We start from the raw sequence: 18019 nt of genomic DNA, 5'->3' as shown, positions 1-18019 counted from the left end.
AGTACATATAAAGAAGAATTTATAGCAGGAAACAAATTTTCATCATCAACAATAAATTATTTATGTATTTTTTCTTGTTGACGTTTGTGCTGTGTCTCAGTGGTTAAAGCGCCTGTCTCGTAAACAGGAAATTCTGAGTTCAAATCTCAGCAGCACCTATCTGTTTTCTCGATGCTTTAGGAATATTTTTTATCAAACAAGAGTTGAATACAATTTAAGAATAAACGTCTGGTTCTATGAACTTTAGAATAAGTTATCTTAAAATTAAATAAAATACTTGGTATTGTGAAGATTTTTATAGGAATGCATTGACTGAAATAGCGAAAAGAAAAAAACAAAGAACAAGATAGAGCCGAATGATCACTCTATTGTTAAATACAGCTAATCCATTCTTCAGCAAGGTATTTTTTTAAATTCTATGAATTGGGTAAACTTCAAATTAGAGAGGTGTTTTTGAATAAGTGAAGCGTCTTCATCTAAAGTGTTTGAGTAGAGAAGTCTGTGAACTTAGTAAAGAATATGAAAGTGAAATAACAATATTCTCTTGAACACCATAAAGAAAAGTCTTTCAAAGTTAAGACTCCAGGGGGTGCTGTGGCTTAGCTGGTTAAAGCGCCTGTCTAGTAAACAGGAGATCCTGAGTTCAACTCTCAGCAGCGCCTTGCTTTTCTCTTTGTTATATAACAAATCAATTTCTTTAGGTCCTATTCTGATATAATTAAAATATAAAAGTCTGATTCATCTTACTGTTGAACAGATCATCTTAAACCTCATAAAAACCCAAGTATTTTCAAGATTATAGAGTGAATACTGTTATTGCAAAATAAAAAAAGACATATCTGTGAGAAAGACGTAGATAACATTACTACCTCGATTTGAGCAATATTAATGCCTTCATGAAAAAAAATTGTAATGTATTCAAGAAATGAAATTGGGTTTTATAAGAGTACCTGTTTATTAAAACATATTAATACTTGTTTAGTGATTGAGTATGTTTTTGTGTTTAGGATTACAGTACATATAAAAAAGAATTTATTGCAGGACACAAATTTTCATCATCAACAATAAATTATTTATGTATTTTTTGTTTTTGACTTTTGTGCTGTGGCTTAGTGGTTAAAGCGCCTGTCTCATAAACAGGAGATGCTGAGTTCAAATCTCAGCAGCACATAACTGTTTTCTCCATGCTTTAGGAATAATTTTCATCAAACAAGTGTTGAATACAATTTAAGAATAAACATCTGGTTCTATGAACTTTAGAATAAGTTATCTTAAAATTTAAAAAAATACTTGGTATTGTGAAGATTTTTGTGGGATTGCATTGACTGAAATATCGAAAAGTAAATGACAAAGAACAAGATAGAGCTGCATGATAACTCTATTGTTGAGTTCAACTAATCCATTCTTCAGCAAGGTATATTTTAAAATTCTATGAATAGGGTAAACTTCAAATTAGAGAGGTGTTTTTGAATAAGTGAAGCGTCTTCATCTAAAGTGTTTGAGTAGAGAAGTGTGTGAACTTATGAAAGAATATGAAAGTGAAAAAGCAATATTCTCTTGAACACCATAAAGAAAAGTCTTTCAAAGTTAATACTTAAGGGGGTGCTGTAGCTTAGCTGGTTAAAGCGCTTGTCTAGTAAACAGGAGATCCTGAGTTCAACTCTCAGCAGCGCCTTGCTTTTCTCTTTGTTATATACCAAATCAATTTCATTAGGTCCTATTCTGATACAATTAAAATATAAAAGTCTGATTCATCTTACTGTTGAACAGATCATCTTCAACCTCATAAAAACCCTAGTATTTTCAGGATTATAGAGTGAATACTGTTATTGCAAAATAAAAAACAGACATATCTATGAGAAAGACGTAGATGACATTACTACCTCGATTTCAGCAATCTTAATGCCTTCATGAAAAAAAATTGTAATGTATTCAAGAAATGAAATTGGGTTTTATAAGAGTACCTGTTTATTAAAACATATTAATACTTGTTTAGTGATTGAGTATCTTTTTGTGTTTAAGATTACAGTATATATAAAGAAGAATTTATAGCAGGAAACAAATTTTCATCATCAACAATAAATGATTTATGTATGTTTTGCTATTGACGTTGGTGCTGTGGCTTAGTGGTTAAAGCGCCTGTCTCGTAAACAGAAGATCCTGAGTTCAAATCTCAGCAGCACCTAACTGTTTGCTCTATGCTTTAGGAATATTTTTCATCAAACAAGTGTTGAATACAATTTAAGAATAAACTTCTGGTTCTATGAACTTTAGAATAAGTTATCATAAAATGAAATAAAATACTTGGTATTGTGAAGATTTTTATAGGAATAAATTGACTGAAATAGCGAAAAGAAAATGACAAAGAACAAGATAAAGCCGAACGATCACTCTATTGTTGAGTTCAACTAATCCATTCTTCAGCAAGGCATATTTTAAAATTCTATGAATAGGGTAAACTTCAAATTAGAGAGGTGTTTTTGAATAAGTGAAGCGTCTTCATCTAAAGTGTTTGAGTAGAGAAGTCTGTGAACTTAGTAAAGAATATGAAAGTGAAAAAACAATATTCTCTTGAACACCATAAAGAAAAGTCTTTCAAAGTTACGATGCAATAGGGTGCTGTGGCTTAGCTGGTTAAAGCTCCTGTCTAGTAAACAGGAGATCCTGAGTTCAACTCTCAGCAGCGCCTTGCTTTTCTCTTTGTTATATAGCAAATCAATTCCATTAGGTCCTATTCTGATACAATTAAAATATAAAAGTCTGATTCATCTTACTGTTGAACAGATCAGCTTAAACCTCATAAAAACCCAAGTATTTTCAAGATTATAGAGTGAATACTGTTATTGCAAAATAAAAAACAGACATATCTATGTGAAAAACGTAGATGACATTACCACCTCGATTTGAGCAATATTAATGCCTTCATGAAAAAAGAAATTGTAAAGTATTCAAGAATTGAAATTGGGTTTGATAAGAGTACCTGTTTATTAAAACATATTAATACTTGTTTAGTGAATGAGTATTTTTTGTGTTGAAGATTACAGTACATATAAAGAAGAATTTATAGCAGGAAACAAATTTTCATCATCAACAATAAATTATGTATGTCTTTTTTGTTATTGACATTGGTGATGTGGCTTAGTGGTTAAGGCGCCTATCTCGTAAACAGGAAATCCTGAGTTCAAATCTCAGCAGCACCTCTTTTCTCCATGCTTTAGAAAAAATGTTCATCAAACAAGTGTTAAATACAACTTAAGAATAAATGTCTGGTTCTATGAACCTTAGAATAAGGTATCATAAAATGAAATAAAATACTTGGTATTGTGAAGATTTTTATAGGAATGCGTTGACTGAAATATCGAAAAGTAAATGACAAAGAACAAGATAGAGCTGCATGATAACTCTATTGTTGAGTTCAACTAATCCATTCTTCAGCAAGGTATATTTTAAAATTCTATGAATAGGGTAAACTTCAAATTAGAGAGGTGTTTTTGAATAAGTGAAGCGTCTTCATCTAAAGTGTTTGAGTAGAGAAGTGTGTGAACTTTTGAAAGAATATGAAAGTGAAAAAGCAATATTCTCTTGAACACCATAAAGAAAAGTCTTTTAAAGTTAATACTTAAGGGGGTGCTGTGGCTTAGCTGGTTAAAGCGCCTGTCTAGTAAACAGGAGATCCTGAGTTCAACTCTCAGCAGCGCCTTGCTTTTCTCTTTGTTATATAACAAATCAATTTCATTAGGTCCTATTCTGATACAATTAAAATATGAAAGTCTGATTCATCTTACTGTTGAACATATCATCTTAAACCTCATAAAAACCCAAGTATTTTCAAGATTATAGAGTGAATACTGTTATTGCAAAATAAAAAACAGACATATCTATGTGAAAAACGTAGATGACATTACCACCTCGATTTGAGCAATATTAATGCCTTCATGAAAAAAGAAATTGTAAAGTATTCAAGAATTGAAATTGGGTTTGATAAGAGTACCTGTTTATTAAAACATATTAATACTTGTTTAGTGAATGAGTATTTTTTTGTGTTGAAGATTACAGTACATATAAAGAAGAATTTATAGCAGGAAACAAATTTTCATCATCAACAATAAATTATTTATGTCTTTTTTGTTATTGACATTGGTGATGTGGCTTAGTGGTTAAGGTGCCTATCTCGTAAACAGGAAATCCTGAGTTCAAATCTCAGCAGCACCTCTTTTCTCCATGCTTTAGAAAAAATGTTCATCAAACAAGTGTTAAATACAACTTAAGAATAAACGTCTGGTTCTATGAACCTTAGAATAAGGTATCATAAAATGAAATAAAATACTTGGTATTGTGAAGATTTTTATAGGAATGCGTTGACTGAAATATCGAAAAGTAAATGACAAAGAACAAGATAGAGCTGCATGATAACTCTATTGTTGAGTTCAAATAATCCATTCTTCAGCAAGGTATATTTTAAAATTCTATGAATAGGGTAAACTTCAAATTAGAGAGGTGTTTTTGAATAAGTGAAGCGTCTTCATCTAAAGTGTTTGAGTAGAGAAGTGTGTGAACTTTTGAAAGAATATGAAAGTGAAAAAGCAATATTCTCTTGAACACCATAAAGAAAAGTCTTTCAAAGCTAATACTAAAGGGGGTGCTGTGGCTTAGCTGGTTAAAGTGCCTGTCTAGTAAACAGGAGATCCTGAGTTCAACTCTCAGCAGCGCCTTGCTTTTCTCTTTGTTATATAACAAATCAATTTCATTAGGTCCTATTCTGATACAATTAAAATATGAAAGTCTGATTCATCTTACTGTTGAACATATCATCTTAAACCTCATAAAAACCCAAGTATTTTCAAGATTATAGAGTGAATACTGTTATTGCAAAATAAAAAACAGACATATCTATGTGAAAAACGTAGATGACATTACCACCTCGATTTGAGCAATATTAATGCCTTCATGAAAAAAGAAATTGTAAAGTATTCAAGAATTGAAATTGGGTTTGATAAGAGTACCTGTTTATTAAAACATATTAATACTTGTTTAGTGAATGAGTATTTTTTGTGTTGAAGATTACAGTACATATAAAGAAGAATTTATAGCAGGAAACAAATTTTCATCATCAACAATAAATTATTTATGTCTTTTTTGTTATTGACATTGGTGATGTGGCTTAGTGGTTAAGGCGCCTATCTCGTAAACAGGAAATCCTGAGTTCAAATCTCAACAGCACCTAGCTGTTTTCTCCATGCTTTAGGAATAATTTTTATCAAGCAAGTGTTGAATACAATTTAAGAATAAACATCTGGTTCTATGAAATTTAGAATAAGTTATCATAAAATGAAATAAAATACTTTTACTGTGAAGATTTTTATAGAAATGCATTGACTGAAATAGCGAAAAGAAAATGACAAAGAACAAGATAGAGCCGAATGATCACTCTATTGTTGAATACAACTAATCCATTCTTCAGCAAGGTATATTTTAAAACTCTATGAATAGGGTAAACTTCAAATTAGAGAAGTGTTTTTGAATAAGTGAATCCTCTTCATCTAAAGTGTTTGAGTAGAGAAGTCTGTGAACTTAGTAAAGAATATGAAAGTGAAAAAACAATATTCTCTTGAACACCATAAAGAAAAGTCTTTCAAAGTTAAGACTCATGGGGGTGCTGTGGCTTAGCTGGTTAAAACGCCTGTCTAGTAAACAGGAGATCCTGAGTTCAACTCTCAGCATCGCCTTGCTTTTCTCTTTGTTATACAACAAATCAATTTCTTTAGGTCCTATTCTGATACAATTAAAATATAAAAGTCTGATTCATCTTACTATTGAACAGATCATCTTAAACATCATAAAAACCCAAGTATTATCAAGATTATAGAGTGAATACTCTTATTGCAAAATAAAAAAAAGACATATCTATGAGAAAGACGTAGATGACATTACTACCTCGATTTGAGCAATATTAATGCCTTCATGAAAAAAGAAATTGGAAAGTATTCAAGAATTGAAATTGGGTTTGATAAGAGTACCTGTTTATTAAAACATATTAATACTTGTTTAGTGATTGAGTATCTTTTTGTGTTTAAGATTACAGTATATATAAAGAAGAATTTATAGCAGGAAACAAATTGTCATCATCAACAATACATTATTTTTGTATTTTTTGTTTGTTATTGAAGTTGGTGCTGTGGCTTAGTGGTTAAAGCGCCTGTCTTGTAAACAGAAAATCCTGAGTTCAAATCTCAGCAGCACCTGTTTTCTCCATGCTTTAGAAATCATTTTTATCAAACAAGTGTTAAATACAATTTAAGAATAAACGTCTGGTTCTATGAACTTTAGAATAAGTTATCATTAAATGAAATAAAATACTTGGTATTGTGAAGATTTTTATAGGAATGCATTGACTGAAATAGCAAAAAGAAAATGACAAAGAACAAGATAGAGCCGAATGATCACTCTATTGTTGAATACAACTAATCCATTCATCAGCAAGGTATATTTTAAAACTCTATGAATAGGGTAAACTTCAAATTAGAGAGGTGTTTTTGAATAAGTGAAGTGTCTTCATCTAAAGTGTTTGAGTAGAGAAGTCTGTGAACTTAGTAAAGAATATGAAAGTGAAAAAACAATATTCTCTTGAACACCATAAAGAAAAGTCTTTCTAAGTTAAGATTCAAGGGGGTGCTGTGGCTTAGCTGGTTAAAACGCCTGACTAGTAAACAGGAGATCCTGCGTTCAACTCTCAATAGCGCCTTGCTTTTCTGTTTGTTATATAACAAATCAATTTCATTCGGTCCTATTCTGATACAATTAAAATATAAAAGTCTGATTCATCTTACTGTTGAACAGATCATCTTAAACCTCATAAAAACCCAAGTATTTTCAAGATTATAGAGCGAATACTGTTATTGCAAAATAAAAAAGACATATCTATGAGAAAGACGTAGATGACATTACTACCTTGATTTGAGCAATATTAATGCCTTCATGAAAAAAAATTGTAATGTATTCAAGAAATGAAATTGGGTTTTATAAGAGTACCTGTTTATTAAAACATATTAATACTTGTTTAGTGATTGAGTATCTTTTTGTGTTTAAGATTACAGTACATATAAAGAAGAATTTATTGCAGGACACAAATTTTCATCATCAACAATAAATTATTTATGTATTTTTTATTTTTGACGTTTGTGCTGTGGCTTAGTGGTTAAAGCGCCTGTCTCATAAACAGGAGATGCTGAGTTCAAATCTCAGCAGCACCTATCTGTTTTCTCCATGCTTTAGGAATACTTTTCATCAAACAAGTGTTGAATACAATTTAAGAATAAACGCCTGGTTCTATGAACTTTAGAATAAGTTATCTTAAAATTAAAAAAAATACTTGGTATTGTGAAGATTGTTGTAGGATTGCATTGACTGAAATATCGAAAAGTAAATGACAAAGAACAAGATAGAGCTGCATGATAACTCTATTGTTGAGTTCAACTAATCCATTCTTCAGCAAGGTATATTTTAAAATTCTATGAATAGGGTAAACTTCAAATTAGAGAGGTGTTTTTGAATAAGTGAAGCGTCTTCATCTAAAGTGTTTGAGTAGAGAAGTGTGTGAACTTATGAAAGAATATGAAAGTGAAAAAGCAATATTCTCTTGAACACCATAAAGAAAAGTCTTTCAAAGTTAAGACTTAAGGGGGTGCTGTGGCTTAGCTGGTTAAAACGCTTGTCTAGTAAACAGGAGATCCTGAGTTCAACTCTCAGCAGCACCTTGCTTTTCTCTTTGTTATATAACAAATCAATTTCATTAGGTCCTATTCTGATACAATTAAAATATGACAGTCTGATTCATCTTACTGTTGAACAGATCATCTTAAACCTCATAAAAACCCTGGTATTTTCAGGATTATAGAGTGAATACTGTAATTGCAAAATAAAAAAAGACATATCTATGAGAAAGACGTAAATGACATTACTACCTCGATTTCAGCAATCTTAATGCCTTCATGAAAAAAAATTGTAATGTATTCAAGAAATGAAATTGGGTTTTATAAAAGTACCTGTTTATTAAAACATATTAATACTTGTTTAGTGATTGAGTATCTTTTTGTGTTTAAGATTACAGTATATATAAAGAAGAATTTATAGCAGGAAACAAATTTTCATCATCAACAATAAATTATTTATGTATGTTTTGCTATTGACGTTGGTGCTGTGGCTTAGTGGTTAAAGAACCTGTCTCGTAAACAGGAGATCCTGAGTTCAAATCTCAGCAGCACCTAACTGTTTGCTCAATGCTTTAGGAATATTTTTCATCAAACAAGTGTTGAATACAATTTAAGAATAAACTTCTGCTTCTATGAACTTTAGAATAAGTTATCATAAAATGAAATAAAATACTTGGTATTGTGAAGATTTTTATAGGAATGCATTGACTGAAATAGCGAAAAGAAAATGACAAAGAACAAGATAAAGCCGAACGATCACTCTATTGTTGAGTTCAACTAATCCTTTCTTCAGCAAGGCATATTTTAAAATTCTATGAAAAGGGTAAACTTCAAATTAGAGAGGTGTTTTTGAATAAATGAAGCGTCTTCATCTAAAGTGTTTGAATAGAGAAGTCTGTGACCTTAGTAAAGAATATGAAAGTGAAAAAACAATATTCTCTTGAACACCATAAAGAAAAGCCTTTCAAAGTTAAGACGCAAGGGGATGCTGTGGCTCAGCTGGTTAAAGCTCCTGTCTAGTAAACATGAAATCCTGAGTTCAACTCTCAGCAGCACCTTGCTTTTTTCTTTGTTATATAACAAATCAATGTTATTAGGTCCTATTCTGATACAATTAAAATATAAAAGTCTGATTCATCTTACTGTTGAACAGATCATCTTAAACCTCATACAAATCCAAGTATTTTCTAGATTATAGAGTGAATACTCTTATTGCAAAATAAAAAAAGACATATCTATGAGAAAGACGTAGATGACATTACTACCTCGATTTGAGCAATATTAATGCCTTCATGAAAAAAGAAATTGTAAAGTATTCAAGAATTGAAATTGGGTTTGATAAGAGTACCTGTTTATTAAAACATATTAATACTTGTTTAGTGAATGAGTATCTTTTTGTGTTGAAGATTACAGTACATATAAAGAAGAATTTATAGCAGGAAACAAATTTTCATCATCAACAATAAATTATTTATGTATTTTTTGTCATTCACGTTGGTGCTGTGGCTTAGTGGTTAAGGTGCCTGTCTCGTAACTAGGAAATCCTGAGTTCAAATCTCAGCAGCACCTGTTTTCTTCATGCTTTAGAAAAAAATGTCATCAAACAAGTGTTAAATACAACTTAAGAATAAACGTCTGGTTCTATGAACTTTAGAATAAGTTATCATAAAATGAAATAAAATACTTGGTATTGTGAAGATTTTTATAGGAATGCATTGACTGAAATAGCGAAAAGAAAATGACAAAGAACAAGATAGAGCTGAATGATCACTCTATTGTTGAATACAATTAATCCATTCTTCAGCAAGGTATATTTTAAAATTCTATGAATAGGGTAAACTTCAAATTAGAGAGGTGTTTTTGAATAAGTGAAGCGTCTACATCTAAAGTGTTTGAGTAGAGACGTCTGTAAACTTAGTAAATAATATGAAAGTGAAAAAACTATATTCTCTTGAACACCATAAAGAAAAGCCTTTCAAAGTTAAGACGCAAGGGGATGCTGTGGCTCAGCTGGTTAAAGCTCCTGTCTAGTAAACAGGAAATCCTGAGTTCAACTCTTAGCAGCGCATTGCTTTTCTCTTTGTTATATAACAAATCAATTTTATTAGGTCCTATTCTGATACAATTAAAATATAAAAGACTGATTCATCTTACTGTTGAACAGATCATCTTAAACCTCATAAACACCCAAGTATTTTCAAGATTATAGAGTGAATACTGTTATTGCAAACTAAAAAAAGACATATCTATGAGAAAGACGTAGATGACATTACTACCTCGATTTGAGCAATATTAATGCCTTCATGAAAAAAAATTGTAAAGTATTCAAGAATTGAAATTGGGTTTTATAAGAGTACCTGTTTATTAAAACATATAAATACTTGTTTAGTGATTGAGTATCTTTTTGTGTTTAAGATTACAGTACATATAAAGAAGAATTTATAGCAGGAAAACAATTTTCATCATCAACAAAAAATATTTATGTAATTTTTTTCATTGACGTTGGTGCTGTGGCTTAGTGGTTAAAGCGCCTGTCTCGTAAACAGTAAATCCTGAGTTCAAATCTCACTAGCACCTAACTGTTTTCTCCATGCTTAAGGAATATGTTTCATCAAACAAGTGTTGAATACAATTTAAGAATAAACGTCTGGTTCTATGAACTTTAGAATAAGTTATCTTAAAATTAAATAAAATACTTGGTATTGTGAAGATTTTTATAGGAATGCATTGACTGAAATAGCGAAATGAAAATGACAAAGAACAAGATACAGCCGAATGATCACTCTATTGTTGAATACAACTAATCCATTCTTCAGCAAGGTATATTTTAAAATTCTATGAATAGGGTAAACTTAAAAATAGAGAGCTGTTTTTGAATAAGTGAAGCATCTTCATCTAAAGTGTTTGAGTAGAGAAGTCTGTGAACTTAGTAAAGAATATGAAAGTGAAAAAACAATATTCTCTTGAACACCATAAAGAAAAGTCTTTCAAAGTTAAGACTCAAGGGGGTGCTGTGGCTTAGCTGGTTAAAACACCTGTCTAGTAAACAGGAGATCCTGAGTTCAACTCTCAGCAGCGCCTTGCTTTTCTCTTTGTTATACAACAAATCAATTTCTTTAGGTCCTATTCTGATACAATTAAAATATAAAAGTCTGATTCATCTTACAGTTGAACAGATCATCTTAAACATCATAAAAACCCAAGTGTTTTCAAGATTATAGAGTGAATACTGTTATTGCAAACTAAAAAAAGACATATCTATGAGAAAGACGTAGATGACATTACTACCTCAATTTGAGCAATATTAATGCCTTCATGAAAAAAAATTGTAAAGTATTCAAGAATTGAAATTGGGTTTTGTAAGAGTACCTGTTTATTAAAACATATTAATACTTGTTTAGTGATTGAGTATGTTTTTGTGTTTAAGATTACAGTACATACAAAGCAGAATTTATAGCAGGAAACCAATTTTCATCATCAACAAAAAATATTTATGTATTTTTTGTTATTGCCGTTGGTGCTGTGGCTTAGTGGTTAAAGCGCCTATCTCATAAACAGTAAATCCTGAGTTCAAATCTCAGCAGCACCTAACTGTTTTCTCCATGCTTAAGGAATATTTTTCATCAAACAAGTGTTGAATACAATTTAAGAATAAACGTCTGGTTCTATGAACTTTAGAATAAGTTATCTTAAAATTAAATAAAATACTTAGTATTGTGAAGATTTTTATAGGAATGCATTGACTGAAATAGCGAAAAGAAAAAAACAAAGAACAGGATAGAGCCGAATGATCACTCTATTGTTGAATACAGCTAATCCATTCTTCAGCAAGGTATTTTTTTAAATTCTATGAATTGGGTAAACTTCAAATTAGAGAGGTGTTTTTGAATAAGTGAAGCGTCTTCATCTAAAGTGTTTGAGTAGAGAAGTCTGTGAACTTAGTAAAGAATATGAAAGTGAAAAAACAATATTCTCTTGAACACCATAAAGAAAAGTCTTTCAAAGTTAAGACTTACGGGGCTGCTGTGGCTTAGCTGGTTAAAGCACCTGTCTAGTAAACAGGAGGTTCTGAGTTCAACTCTCCGCAGCGCCTTGCTTTTCTCTTTGTTATATAGCAAATCAATTTCATTAGGTCCTATTCTGATATAATTAAAATATAAAAGTCTGATTCATCTTACTGTTGAACAGATCATCTTAAACCTCATAAAAACCCAAGTATTTTCAAGATTATAGAGTGAATACTGTTATTGCAAAATAAAAAAAGACATATCTATGAGAAAGACGTAGATAACATTACTATCTCGATTTGAGCAATATTAATGCCTTCATGAAAAAAAAGTTCTAATGTATTCAAGAAATAAAATTGGGTTTTATAAGAGTACCTGTTTATTAAAACATATTAATACTCGTTTAGTGATTGAGTAGGTTTTTGTGTTTAAGATTACAGTACATATAAAGAAGAATTTATTGCAGGACACAAATTTTCATCATCAACAATAAATTATTTATGTATTTCTTGCTATTGACGTTTGTGCTGTGGCTTAGTGGTTAAAGCGCCTGTCTCGTAAACAGGAGATTCTGAGTTCAAATCTCACCAGCACATAACTGTTTTCTCCATGCTTTAGGAATAATTTTCATCAAACAAGTGTTGAAAAAAAATTCAAAATAAACGTCAGGTTCTATGAAATTTAGAATAAGTTATCTTAAAATTAAATAAAATACTTGGTATTGTGAAGATTTTTGTAGGAATGCATTGACTGAACTATCGAAAAGTAAATGACAAAGAACAAGATAAAGCAGTATGATAACTCTATTGTTGAGTTCAACTAATCCATTCTTCAGCAAGGTATATTTTAAAATGCTATGAATAGGGTAAACTTCAAATTAGAGAGGTGTTTTTGAATAAGTGAAGCGTCTTCATCTAAAGTGTTTGAGAAGAGAAGTCTGTGAACTTATGAAAGAATATGAAAGTGAAAAAGCAATATTCTCTTGAACACCATAAAGAAAAGTGTTTCAAAGTTAAGACTCAAGGGGGTGCTGTGGCTTAGCTGGTTAAAGTGCCTGTTTAGTAAACAGGAGATCCTGAGTCCAACTCTCAGCAGCGCCTTGCTTTTCTCTTTGTTATAGAACAAATCAATTTCATTAGGTCCTATTCTGATACAATTAAAATATAAAAGTCTGATTCATCTTACTGTTGAACAGATCATCTTAAACCTCATTAAAACCCAAGTATTTTCAAGATTATAGAGTGAATACTGTTATTGCAAAATAAAAAAAGACATATCTATGAGAAAGACGTAGATGACATTACTACCTTGATTTGAGCAATATTAATGCCTTCATGAAAAAAGAAATTGCAAAAAATTCAAGAATTGAAATTGGGTTTTATAAGAGTACCTGTTTATTAAAACATATTAATACTTGTTTAGTGATTGAGTATCTTTTTGTGTTTAAGATTACAGTACAGATAAAGAAGTATTCATAGCAGGAAACAAATTTTCATCATCAACAATAAATTATTTATGTATTTCTTTGTTATTGACATTGGTGCTGTGGCTTAGTGGTTAAAGCGCCTGTCTCGTAAACAGGAAATTCTGAGTTCAAATCTCAGCAGCACCTATATGTTTTCTCCATGCTTTAGGAATATTTTTCATCAAACAAGTGTTGAATACAATTTAAGAATAAACGTCTGGTTCTATGAACTTTAGAATAAGTTATCTTAAAATTAAATGAAATACTTGGTATTGTGAAGATTTTTATAGGAATGCATTGACTGAAATAGCAAAAAGAAAATGACAAAGAACAAGATAGAGCCGAATGATCACTCTATTGTTGAATACAACTAATCCATTCTTCAGCAAGGTATATTTTAAAATTTTATGAATAGGGCAAACTTCAAATTAGAGAGGTGTTTTTGAATAAGTGAAGCGTCTTCATCTAAAGTGTTTGAGTAGAGAAGTCTCTAAACTTAACAATGAATATGAAAGTGAAAACACTATATTCTCTTGAACAACATAAAGAAAAGTCTTTCAAAGTTAAGACTCCAGGGGGTGCTGTGGCTTAGCTGGTTAAAGCGTCTGTCTAGTAAACAGGAGATCCTGGGTTCGACTCTCAGCAGTGCCTTGCTTTTCTCTTTGTTATATAACAAATCAATTTCATTAGGTCCTATTCTGATACAATTAAAATATAAAAGTCCGATTCATCTTACTGTTGAACAGACCATTTTAAACCTCATAAAAACCCAAGTATTTTCAAGATTATAGAGTGAATACTGTTATTGCAAAATAAAAAAAACATATCTATGAGAAAGACGTAGATGACATTACTACCTCAATTTGAGCAATATTAAAGCCTTCATGAAAAAAAAATTGTAATGTATTCAAGAAATGAAATTGTGTTTTATAAGAGTACCTGTTTATTAAAACATATTAATACTTGTTTAGTGATTGAGTATGTTTTTGTGTTTAAGATTACAGTACATATAAAGAAGAATTTATAGCAGGAAACCAATTTTCATCATCAAAAAAAAATATTTATGTATTTTTTGTTATTTCCGTTGGTGCTGTGGCTTAGTGGTTAAAGCGCCTGTCTCGTAAACAGTAAATCCTGAGTTCAAATCTCAGCAGCACCTAACTGTTTTCTCCATGCTTAAGGAATATTTTTAATCAAACAAGTGTTGAATACAATTTAAGAATAAACGTCTGGTTCTATGAACTTTAGAATAAGTTATCTTAAAATTAAATAAAATACTTTGTATTGTGAAGATTTTTATAGGAATGCATTGACTGAAATAGCGAAAAGAAAAAAACAAAGAACAGGATAGAGCCGAATGATCACTCTATTGTTGAATACAGCTAATCCATTCTTCAGCAAGGTATTTTTTTAAATTCTATGAATTGGGTAAACTTCAAATTAGAGAGGTGTTTTTGAATAAGTGAAGCGTCTTCATCTAAAGTGTTTGAGTAGAGAAGTCTGTGAACTTAGTAAAGAATATGAAAGTGAAAAAACAATATTCTCTTGAACACCATAAAGAAAAGTCTTTCAAAGCTAAGACTCATGGGGGTGCTGTGGCTTAGCTGGTTAAAGCACCTGTCTAGTAAACAGGAGATTCTGAGTTCAACTCTCCGCAGCGCCTTGCTTTTCTCTTTGTTATATAGCAAATCAATTTCATTAGGTCCTATTCTGATATAATTAAAATATAAAAGTCTGATTCATCTTACTGTTGAACAGATCATCTTAAACCTCATAAAAACCCAAGTATTTTCAAGATTATAGAGAGAATACTGTTATTGCAAAATAAAAAAAGACATATCTATGAGAAAGACGTAGATAACATTACTACCTCGATTTGAGCAATATTAATGCCTTCATGAAAAAAAAGTTGTAATGTATTCAAGAAATGAAATTGGGTTTTATAAGAGTACCTGTTTATTAAAACATATTAATACTCGTTTAGTGATTGAGTAGGTTTTTGTGTTTAAGATTACAGTACATATAAAGAAGAATTTATTGCAGGACACAAATTTTCATCATCAACAATAAATTATTTATGTATTTCTTGTTATTGACGTTTGTGCTGTGGCTTAGTGGTTAAAGCGCCTCTCTCAAAAACAGGAGATTCTGAGTTCAAATCTCACCAGCACATAACTGTTTTCTCCATGCTTTAGGAATAATTTTCATCAAACAAGTGTTGAAATTTTTTTTTAAATAAACGTCAGGTTCTATGAAATTTAGAATAAGTTATCTTAAAATTAAATAAAATACTTGGTATTGTGAAGATTTTTGTAGGAATGCATTGACTGAACTATCGAAAAGTAAATGACAAAGAACAAGATAAAGCAGTATGATAACTCTATTGTTGAGTTCAACTAATCCATTCTTCAGCAAGGTATATTTTAAAATTCTATGAATAGGGTAAACTTCAAATTAGAGAGGTGTTTTTGAATAAGTGAAGCGTCTTCATCTAAAGTGTTTGAGAAGAGAAGTCTGTGAACTTATGAAAGAATATGAAAGTGAAAAAGCAATATTCTCTTGAACACCATAAAGAAACGTCTTTCAAAGTTAAGACTCAAGGGGGTGCTGTGGCTTAGCTGGTTAAAGTGCCTGTTTAGTAAACAGGAGATCCTGAGTTCAACTCTCAGCAACGCCTTGCTTTTCTCTTTGTTATAGAACAAATCAATTTCATTATGTCCTATTCTGATACAATTAAAATATAAAAGTCTGATTCATCTTACTGTTGAACAGATCATCTTAAACCTCATTAAAACCCAAGTATTTTCAAGATTATAGAGTGAATACTGTTATTGCAAAATAAAAAAAGACATATCTATGAGAAAGACGTAGATAACATTACTACCTCAATTTGAGCAATATTAATGACTTCATGAAAAAAAATTGTAAAGTATTCAAGAATTGAAATTGGGTTTTGTAAGAGTACCTGTTTATTAAAACATATTAATACTTGTTTAGTGATTGAGTATGTTTTTGTGTTTAAGATTACAGTACATATAAAGAAGAATTTATAGCAGGAAACCAATTTTCATCATCAACAAAAAATATTTATGTATTTTTTGTTATTGCCGTTGGTGCTGTGGCTTAGTGGTTAAAGCGCCTGTCTCGTAAACAGGAAATTCTGAGTTCAAACCTCAGCAGCCCCTATATGTTTTCTTAATGCTTTAGGAATATTTTTCATGAAACAAGTGTTGAATACAATTTAAGAATAAACGTCTGGTTCTATGAACTTTAGAATAAGTTATCTTAAAATCAAATAAAATACTTGGTATTGTGAAGATTTTTATAGGAATGCATTGACTGAAATAGCAAAAAGAAAATGACAAAGAACAAGATAGAGCCGAATGATCACTCTATTGTTGAATACAACTAATCCATTCTTCAGCAAGGTATATTTTAAAATTTTATGAATAGGGCAAACTTCAAATTAGAGAGGTGTTTTTGAATAAGTGAAGCGTCTTCATCTAAAGTGTTTGAGTAGAGAAGTCTCTAAACTTAACAATGAATATGAAAGTGAAAACACTATATTCTCTTGAACAACATAAAGAAAAGTCTTTCAAATTTATGACTCCAGGGGGTGCTGTGGCTTAGCTGGTTAAAGCGTCTGTCTAGTAAACAGGAGATCCTGGGTTCGACGCTCAGCAGCGCCTTGCTTTTCTCTTTGTTATATAACAAATCAATTTCATTAGGTCCTATTCTGATACAATTAAAGTATAAAAGTCTGATTCATCTTACTGTTGAACAGACCATTTTAAACCTCATAAAAACCCAAGTATTTTCAAGATTATAGAGTGAATACTGTTATTGCAAAATAAAAAAAACATATCTATGAGAAAGACGTAGATGACATTACTACCTCAATTTGAGCAATATTAAAGACTTCATGAAAAAAAAATTGTAATGTATTCAAGAAATGAAATTGTGTTTTATAAGAGTACCTGTTTATTAAAACATATTAATACTTGTTTAGTGATTGAGTATCTTTTTGTGTTTAAGATTACAGTACATATAAAGAAGAATTTATAGCAGGAAACAAATTTTCATCATCAACAATAAATTATTTATGTATTTTTTTGTTATTGACGTTGGTGCTGTGGCTTAGTGGTTAAAGCGCCTGTCTCGTAAACAGGAAATCCTGCGTTCAAATCTCAGCAGCACCTATCTGTTTTCTCCATGCTTTAGGAATATTTTTCATCAAACAAGTGTTGAATACAATTTAAGAATAAACTTCTGGTTCTATGAACTTTAGAATAAGTTATGATAAAATGAAATAAAATACTTGGTATTGTGAAGATTTTTTAGGAATGCATTGACTGAAATAGCGAAAAGAAAATGACAAAGAACAAGATAGAGCCGAACGATCACTCTATTGTTGAGTTCAACTAATCCATTCTTCAGCAAGGTATATTTTAAAATTCTATGAATAGGGTAAACTTCAAATTAGAGAGGTGTTTTTGAATAAGTGAAGCGTCTACATCTAAAGTGTTTGAGTAGAGACGTCTGTGAACTTAGTAAAGAATATGAAAGTGAAAAAACAATATTCTCTTGAACACCATAAAGAAAAGTCTTTCAAAGTTACGACGCAAGGGGATGCTGTGGCTCAGCTGGTTAAAGCTCCTGTCTAGTAAACAGGAAATCCTGAGTTCAACGCTCAGCAGCGCCTTTCTTTTCTCTTTGTTATATAACAAATCAATTTTATTAGGTGCTATTCTGATACAATTAAAATATAAAAGTCTGATTGATCTTACTGTTGAACAGATCATCTTAAACATCATAAAAACCCAAGTATTTTCAAGATT

At 30.7% G+C, this 18019-nt stretch overlaps 23 non-coding genes across 23 annotated transcripts; all 23 read left to right on the top strand.

Moving 5' to 3' along the window:
- Positions 1-588: 588 nt before the first annotated feature.
- On the top strand, positions 589-662 carry TRNAT-AGU (transfer RNA threonine (anticodon AGU)). The gene has a single exon. It is a non-coding gene; the product is annotated as a tRNA-Thr (tRNA).
- A 436-nt stretch (positions 663-1098) lies between these two features.
- Positions 1099-1171, top strand: TRNAM-CAU (transfer RNA methionine (anticodon CAU)). Its single transcript has one exon. It is a non-coding gene; the product is annotated as a tRNA-Met (tRNA).
- Positions 1172-1601: 430 nt separating this feature from the next.
- Positions 1602-1675, top strand: TRNAT-AGU (transfer RNA threonine (anticodon AGU)). Its single transcript has one exon. It is a non-coding gene; the product is annotated as a tRNA-Thr (tRNA).
- A 437-nt stretch (positions 1676-2112) lies between these two features.
- TRNAT-CGU (transfer RNA threonine (anticodon CGU)) lies at positions 2113-2185 on the top strand. The gene has a single exon. It is a non-coding gene; the product is annotated as a tRNA-Thr (tRNA).
- A 430-nt stretch (positions 2186-2615) lies between these two features.
- TRNAT-AGU (transfer RNA threonine (anticodon AGU)) lies at positions 2616-2689 on the top strand. The gene has a single exon. It is a non-coding gene; the product is annotated as a tRNA-Thr (tRNA).
- A 937-nt stretch (positions 2690-3626) lies between these two features.
- On the top strand, positions 3627-3700 carry TRNAT-AGU (transfer RNA threonine (anticodon AGU)). Its single transcript has one exon. It is a non-coding gene; the product is annotated as a tRNA-Thr (tRNA).
- Positions 3701-4638: 938 nt separating this feature from the next.
- On the top strand, positions 4639-4712 carry TRNAT-AGU (transfer RNA threonine (anticodon AGU)). Its single transcript has one exon. It is a non-coding gene; the product is annotated as a tRNA-Thr (tRNA).
- Positions 4713-6169: 1457 nt separating this feature from the next.
- On the top strand, positions 6170-6242 carry TRNAT-UGU (transfer RNA threonine (anticodon UGU)). The gene has a single exon. It is a non-coding gene; the product is annotated as a tRNA-Thr (tRNA).
- Positions 6243-7177: 935 nt separating this feature from the next.
- TRNAM-CAU (transfer RNA methionine (anticodon CAU)) lies at positions 7178-7250 on the top strand. Its single transcript has one exon. It is a non-coding gene; the product is annotated as a tRNA-Met (tRNA).
- Positions 7251-7680: 430 nt separating this feature from the next.
- TRNAT-AGU (transfer RNA threonine (anticodon AGU)) lies at positions 7681-7754 on the top strand. Its single transcript has one exon. It is a non-coding gene; the product is annotated as a tRNA-Thr (tRNA).
- A 436-nt stretch (positions 7755-8190) lies between these two features.
- TRNAT-CGU (transfer RNA threonine (anticodon CGU)) lies at positions 8191-8263 on the top strand. The gene has a single exon. It is a non-coding gene; the product is annotated as a tRNA-Thr (tRNA).
- Positions 8264-10716: 2453 nt separating this feature from the next.
- On the top strand, positions 10717-10790 carry TRNAT-AGU (transfer RNA threonine (anticodon AGU)). The gene has a single exon. It is a non-coding gene; the product is annotated as a tRNA-Thr (tRNA).
- Positions 10791-11727: 937 nt separating this feature from the next.
- TRNAT-AGU (transfer RNA threonine (anticodon AGU)) lies at positions 11728-11802 on the top strand. Its single transcript has one exon. It is a non-coding gene; the product is annotated as a tRNA-Thr (tRNA).
- A 437-nt stretch (positions 11803-12239) lies between these two features.
- TRNAT-CGU (transfer RNA threonine (anticodon CGU)) lies at positions 12240-12312 on the top strand. Its single transcript has one exon. It is a non-coding gene; the product is annotated as a tRNA-Thr (tRNA).
- A 943-nt stretch (positions 12313-13255) lies between these two features.
- On the top strand, positions 13256-13328 carry TRNAT-CGU (transfer RNA threonine (anticodon CGU)). Its single transcript has one exon. It is a non-coding gene; the product is annotated as a tRNA-Thr (tRNA).
- A 430-nt stretch (positions 13329-13758) lies between these two features.
- On the top strand, positions 13759-13832 carry TRNAT-AGU (transfer RNA threonine (anticodon AGU)). Its single transcript has one exon. It is a non-coding gene; the product is annotated as a tRNA-Thr (tRNA).
- Positions 13833-14267: 435 nt separating this feature from the next.
- TRNAT-CGU (transfer RNA threonine (anticodon CGU)) lies at positions 14268-14340 on the top strand. Its single transcript has one exon. It is a non-coding gene; the product is annotated as a tRNA-Thr (tRNA).
- Positions 14341-14770: 430 nt separating this feature from the next.
- Positions 14771-14844, top strand: TRNAT-AGU (transfer RNA threonine (anticodon AGU)). Its single transcript has one exon. It is a non-coding gene; the product is annotated as a tRNA-Thr (tRNA).
- Positions 14845-15281: 437 nt separating this feature from the next.
- TRNAL-CAA (transfer RNA leucine (anticodon CAA)) lies at positions 15282-15354 on the top strand. Its single transcript has one exon. It is a non-coding gene; the product is annotated as a tRNA-Leu (tRNA).
- A 430-nt stretch (positions 15355-15784) lies between these two features.
- TRNAT-AGU (transfer RNA threonine (anticodon AGU)) lies at positions 15785-15858 on the top strand. The gene has a single exon. It is a non-coding gene; the product is annotated as a tRNA-Thr (tRNA).
- A 435-nt stretch (positions 15859-16293) lies between these two features.
- Positions 16294-16366, top strand: TRNAT-CGU (transfer RNA threonine (anticodon CGU)). The gene has a single exon. It is a non-coding gene; the product is annotated as a tRNA-Thr (tRNA).
- A 430-nt stretch (positions 16367-16796) lies between these two features.
- TRNAT-AGU (transfer RNA threonine (anticodon AGU)) lies at positions 16797-16870 on the top strand. Its single transcript has one exon. It is a non-coding gene; the product is annotated as a tRNA-Thr (tRNA).
- A 437-nt stretch (positions 16871-17307) lies between these two features.
- TRNAT-CGU (transfer RNA threonine (anticodon CGU)) lies at positions 17308-17380 on the top strand. The gene has a single exon. It is a non-coding gene; the product is annotated as a tRNA-Thr (tRNA).
- The last annotated feature ends 639 nt before the right edge of the window (positions 17381-18019 follow it).

The sequence above is a fragment of the Lissotriton helveticus genome, chromosome 3_1 (genome assembly GCF_964261635.1).
Source record: "Lissotriton helveticus chromosome 3_1, aLisHel1.1, whole genome shotgun sequence".
Lineage (NCBI taxonomy): Eukaryota > Metazoa > Chordata > Amphibia > Caudata > Salamandridae > Lissotriton > Lissotriton helveticus.
The sequence above is the reverse complement of the archived record's forward strand: the minus strand, read 5'-3'. Positions and strand labels throughout refer to the sequence as shown.